This window comes from Melopsittacus undulatus, chromosome 8, assembly GCF_012275295.1.
Source record: "Melopsittacus undulatus isolate bMelUnd1 chromosome 8, bMelUnd1.mat.Z, whole genome shotgun sequence".
Classification (NCBI taxonomy): Eukaryota; Metazoa; Chordata; class Aves; order Psittaciformes; family Psittaculidae; genus Melopsittacus; species Melopsittacus undulatus.
In genome coordinates this window covers 19,770,696-19,776,695 of record NC_047534.1, presented here as the reverse complement: position 1 = coordinate 19,776,695, position 6,000 = coordinate 19,770,696, and the positions used below count along the sequence as shown (strand labels likewise).

The 6,000-nt window shown below is 45.7% G+C and overlaps 1 protein-coding gene across 5 annotated transcripts in view; it reads left to right on the top strand.

Annotated features, from left to right (window-relative positions):
- Window positions 1-4,417: 4,417 nt before the first annotated feature.
- Window positions 4,418-6,000, top strand: part of PPFIBP2 (PPFIA binding protein 2) — a 105,109-nt gene continuing 103,526 nt past the window's right edge. For 3 of the 5 annotated variants that reach the window (XM_034065799.1, XM_031050439.2, XM_031050437.2), the window contains exon 1: window positions 4,418-4,637. The gene's annotated coding sequence lies outside the window, so the exon portion shown is untranslated. The remainder of the gene's footprint in view (window positions 4,638-6,000) is intronic. The other 2 variants (XM_031050440.2, XM_031050441.2) reach the window with 2 other exon arrangements.

The following is a 6,000-nucleotide window of genomic DNA, read 5'->3' as shown; positions in this document are numbered from 1 at the left end:
AGCAAGTTGATGTATCAAAATACAAATTTTTTTTTCCTGCTTTATAGCCATAATTTTCTGTTTAGGAAGCATAGTAGAGCCTTCACCTAAGTGTCTGTTTTGGTCCTTACCTTTCAGTGACTGTGAACTGTTTTGCCACTTTTCTGTACAATCCAGTAATAGACCAAGCAGTGCCCTATGGAAGAACCACTGACGTGCATAAACCAAAGCACCACTAGGGCATGCTTGCAGGATCAGGAACACAGCCTGAACTCAGATACAGGGCCTCTTAGCATCATCAGCATGACCCATAATGTGACTGTGACACTGAGGAAGAGGAACTCTGACAGTTCTGCTCAATAATTTTTAACAAAATAAAAAATATACCTTGGTTATCATACCTACTTGAGATAAACAGTTGCAGATGAACAGGTAGGTTCTCACAGGTAACTTTGTACTGACTTTTGAGATGGAAGAAATTAGGATGGTCAGTAAAGCAGTGTTCAGCAGTGTTCTCTCTTGGGGTTCCTAGCTGGTTTTTTTCATAGGTCTCTTCTGAGAAGGATGGTTCTGCTCTCCCTCAATAAGCTTCATTGTTACATAAGAGAGGCAAAGGCTTAACACAATGCCAGCTTTGTGACAGTCATGTATCTGCACTACTGCAGAAAAGAAACAAACCATTCTTATTGAAGGGGGGACTTCTGGAATGGTAATTAGCCAAGAGGCCAGGACAGCTGAAGGAGTGCTTCTGAAACCTGCTAGACTGAGAAAGAGGGATGCAGAATTAATCCACCTCAGCTAAAATTACATTAAACAGGGCAGGATCAATGAGCTAAATATAGCCCAAAATTAGAATTCTTTCTGCTTTCTGGTGGTACAATAATACTGTAGTAAAACCAGGACTCTGTATAGCAAACAATACAGAAACAGAAGCGTAAAATGACTACACATGAATCCCGCAGCACTAGAGGCACAGTGGTTTGTGTTCTGTACTTAGCCTGTGCTGCTCAATCTCCCTCTGCTTCTACCAGTGCTTCCCATGGGAGTGGCAGTAATCACACAGCCTCTCAGCTCCAGGTCCTTTCCCTTCACAGCCTTAAGGCAAAGCCATGGTTGCCTTCTCATGCACTGACTAACACCACTTTTCCCAACAAAACACTGGCATTCAGCATGTAGCAGCAGAGTCTTGACAATTCCAGCTCTTGAATAAACAAGAAAGGAAGTAACAATCCTATGTGGCCATAAAGGAGTAAATGAGGTCCCAGATACTGCTTCCATCATGTGAAAAGTCACCCAGACACTTGCCTTAAACCACCAGTAAGCCTTGTTGGGGAAAGGAGGGGAAACCATTGCTCAGACAGCTCTAAATTCCACTTATCTTTCTGGAATGGCTTACCGATACTGCAACAAGCAGTGTATACTGCTTGGTATCAGTGTATACTTTTTGGTATCAGTATTACGAAAGAGGCAAATGTTATCAACCATTATAATTTTGACCACTCCTCTACGTGACCTATTTAAGATGACTACCTCAAATCTGAGAGGAAAGACAGGAGGAGTTGAAAAGCAAACCTAATTAATATACAGCCTGTGGATTCTTGCCAGTTTTAATTATTCTTTAGCATGTTCAGAGATGTTTCAAAGGTGTTCTACTTCATTTCCCATTTTCTCCCTCTTCCACCCTGGGCATGTTTGCTCTGTAAGTGAGGTCCAATTCTTTATCTAGAATCTCTGGTATGTGATTCATAGTCTTGGTCTCACGCATAAGTTCAAAAGAAAACTGAAATCATACATAACTCTTCACAAGGTCAGAGAATGCATCAGTTGGTTAACAGGGAACAACATGTTTCAACATTCCAAACACAGTACAAGCTTATGCTAGGCAAAAGAAAATTCTAAAATTGAAGCCAATTATTCCCAGTAATAGAATTACTTTGAAACATCATGCATATTAAACATGCTTAAACTATTTAGATAGAAGTCAACATCATCACAGATAGAAGTCAACATCATCACAGAAAGGATACAGCAACCTGCCATGGTGAAAATACAACCACCCCACAAGCAGTGAAAAGTATGTGTTTTAATTACATTGTCACTGTTACAAGTACTTAAACTCTATCTCACTTTCTGCTAAATGCTTACTGTTATTTAGCCAACTCCCTGGAAAAGTGACATAATTGGAAGTACTTCTGCAGCACATGCATGCTGTGAAAGAAGTGTTAGTATTACACACGTGGGATGACCTGCTTCAGTAAACACAAGACAACAAAAACCCTTATCACATTTTGTATCAGCAAGGCGTCCAAAAAAGACAGTAAACTCCCAATGACCAGAACTTGCAGCATTTTTCATATTTCTGGAAGTAATCCAGGGATCTCTACAGACAGAAGGAAAACCTACACCTTTTGAGTGTGAGCCCTGTTCTTTAAAATGTATTTGCCTCCCTGGAGACTCCCTGTATCTCCATGAGATTTTTGCAATCATAAACACAGCATTGGAGAATGTTTTTAAAGACAGGAATCACCAGAAGTATGACATAAACCACTTATATCAATATAAATGGCCTATGCTATTATTTTACTAATAGAACTGAAGATATAACAAGTGCTTTAAGTATAAATCATTGGAGAGAGTATTGCTTTTCTCAGTTAATAACAGTTTTTGTTAAGCTATAAAATCCATGGTATGTAGAAATTTGCACCAAAAATATGCATGGTAGCACTACTTAATATAATTTTAATCAATTGTTCTACTTCTAGCAATAGTGATACAAAGAATAAAACTCAGGAAAAGGGAGGGGGAAAAGAGGGCAAGTTATCCAAACTGAATCACAGAATCACTAGGGTTGGAAGGTACCTCTGCAGATTATCTGGTCCAAGCCCTTTGCCAAGGCCGGGCTACCTAGAGCAGGTTACACAGGAACATGTACAGGTGAGTCTTGAATGTCTCCAGAGAGAGAGGCTGCACAACACCCCTGGGCAGCCTGTTCCAGTGCTCTGCCACCATCAACCTAAAGATCTTCATATCGAGGTGAAACTTCCTGTGTTTCACCAGTGACAGGTGGCCATTATTCCTCATCCTGTTGCTGGGCACCAGTGAAAAGAGTGACACCATGCATTAATGAGATCCCCTCTCAGTCTGCTCTTCTCTAAACTAAACAGGCCCAGCTCCTGCAGTCTCTCTTCATAGCAGAGATGCTCTGATCATCTTGCTCATGATCATGCTCACCCATGATCATCTTTGTGGCCCTTCACTGGACCCTCTCCTTGTCTTTCTTGTACTGAGGAGCACAGAACTGGACACCATACTTAAGATGTGGCCTCACCAGGGCCAAGTAGAGGGGCAGGATCACCTGCCTCGGCCTGCTGGCCACACTCCTCCTGATGCCTCCTGGATCAAGGGCACACTGCATGCTCAGGCAACTTATCATATAACAATACTCCCAGGTCCTTCTCAGCTGAACTGCTCTCAAGTAGGTCAGCTCCCAGCCTGTGCTGGGGTTCTTGGGTTCTTCTTTTCCAGGTGCAGCAGCCTACAATTGCCCTTGTTGAGCCTCATGAGGTTTCTCTCTGCCCAATTCTCCAGCCTATCAAGGTCCTTCAGGTGTTATTAGCCACTCTCCCCAGCTTTCTATCATCAGCAGACTGGCTGAGGGTACACTTCATCCCGGTCATTGATAAACAAGTTGAATAAGACTGGATCCAGTATTAATTCCTGGGGCACATCATTGGCTATAGGCCTCCAACTTAATTCTAGTCCCTTCCTTTCACACTAAAACTCACTGAGGGGCCAATTATGCCCAGTTTCCACCTTTGCAATAAGGTGATGATGGGAAAGGTTTCTGTGGATCCAAGATCCACCAGGCTGCACACATTTGGCCTGGCCATACTGAGATACTGCATGGCAGGAACTGACTGGAAACCTCAAACCAGCGTTTGCCTCTGCTGCCTGTTCAACTCGTGCCCAGCCGTAGCTGGTACCTTGCTTTTGCGCCGACACCAGGGTTGGCAGTGGGTGTTGGGCACTTTGATGCCGCTACAGGTGCGCTGCTGCGGGAGCCCCGGCGGGCCGAGGGGAAGCGGCGGATACCCACCTGCCTGCCCGGGCTCTTTGCGCGGGTCCGGCCTCCTGCCGCTGTCCCGGACCGGATCCCGGCCGGAGCCCCTCAGCACCTGCCCGCGCACCCCCTCCCGCCGCCTCGCGGCTCGCGGTCACGTGAGGGTGGCGGCGCCGCCGGTTTGTCCGGTCTCCTCAGCCGGTCCCTCGCGCGGAGGGGAACCGGGGGGCTCGCGCCGGGCGCCCGCCGCCGTGTGGCGCACCTGGCACGGGGGAGCGGCCCGCAGCCGGGACCGGGAGGAGCCGCCGCCGCGCAGGTCGGTCCGCGCGGGCGGGCGGTGCGAGCCGGGGGCGGGCTGCGCGGCGGAAGGGTCGTGCCTCAGCGGGGAGGCCGAGCCGGGAGTCCCCGCCGGGCTGAGGTGGCGGAGCGCGGGGCCCCGTTGTGCCCGGCATCGAGCGGGAGGCCGGACCGCGGGGCAGTGCCCAAGGAGGGGATCTTCAGGACTGCAATGCCCGCCGCTGCTCCTTCTTACACACCTTGCCCTTCTCGTGGGAGTTAAGGACGCTCTCGAGAGGACTTTTAAATAGACGCGGCTCCTGTAAGTTAAATATTTATTCTCGCAGCAAGCGAAGCTTTGAAACCTGAGTTCAGCCAGGAGTTCAATAAACAAACCGGCGAGTAGGCAGCGTACAGGCGATTCGGGAGCTCTGCTGCCAGCAGTGACATCCAGTCTCCGCCAAGTTCTCTAAAGTAAAACCGAGATGTTCCCCCCTCAGTCTGTAACTGAGAATTAATCCGGAAAAGCGGTCTGTGGGAGCAATAGCGTAGCTAAAAGGATGTTTAGAAAAGAACAGCTGGAAGATGCAGGTGGCTTTTATGGGCTGTTTTACCAGATCAGAGATAAGGGAGGTAAGAGTATGAGGAGATGTCAAGTGATCTCCAGTTTTATCATTCACCACTCATGTTATCATGCTGCTATGATAAAAAATGCCTCCCCCTTAACATTTACAAGCAGGATAAGGCATCACACCCCTTCGTGTGTGATCATCGTTCCGTTTTGCATGGGGCAGACCGAGATGTTAAGTATTACTTTGATAGGTCACTAACCGCGGGTTTGTGTGTGTAGGTGAAACGCAACATGTGCTTTTGAAGATTTGCATGTACAACGTGTTGTATTTCCGTAGTCATAAAGGTCATCTGTAATTTCAGATTCAAATTGCAGAGTTTTGGTGGGAGAGGAATGGTGAAGGGACACTTTTCTCTGTTTGTTTGGGTTTGTGGGTTGGTTTGGTTGGTTCATTGGTGTTTTTAAACAGGAAATGTTCCCAACAGGAACAGGTACATGAAGAGCTTCATTCTGAAATTTGTATTTCAGGAGTAGATGGGAGAGCAAAGCAAGCTTTCTAGGTTTATGGATTTACTTTGCTTGTGTTCCTTACTTGACTTGGCTCTGCTGTGTGAACTTAGCTAAAGCCAATAAATAATTATGCTTCCTTGTATTTTTCTAATGGAGAAATGCTCAGAGTAGAACTCAGTATACCAGGAGAGTGAAAGGACAAACTGGAACAAACCTAAGCAAACATGTGTTATTTTTAAATGATATGGATTTACCCTCCATTTGCTGGTAGTTTCAGTTGGAAGTGTTTATAAGGGCCTATTAAGCCTAAAGGAAACCCACTGTAGGTTAGAGCAGAGGGAAAACAAAAAAATGTTAGGTTATCTTTGGGAAAAGCATAGCTTGGTGCCAAATTACAAAGCAGGGAAATGTAAAAAAAAAAAAATAATTAAACTGAAACTGAGGAATATAGCTCAAGACACTGACTGTGGATGTTTGTATCTGTTGAGGACCTGCATGATATACCTGTTTTGAACTAATGTTAGCATCACTTTTGGGAACTTAAATGCTTTCTTTTCCTGAGCCAGGTAATAATTAAGTGTCTTGGAAAAACATATAGCAGTTT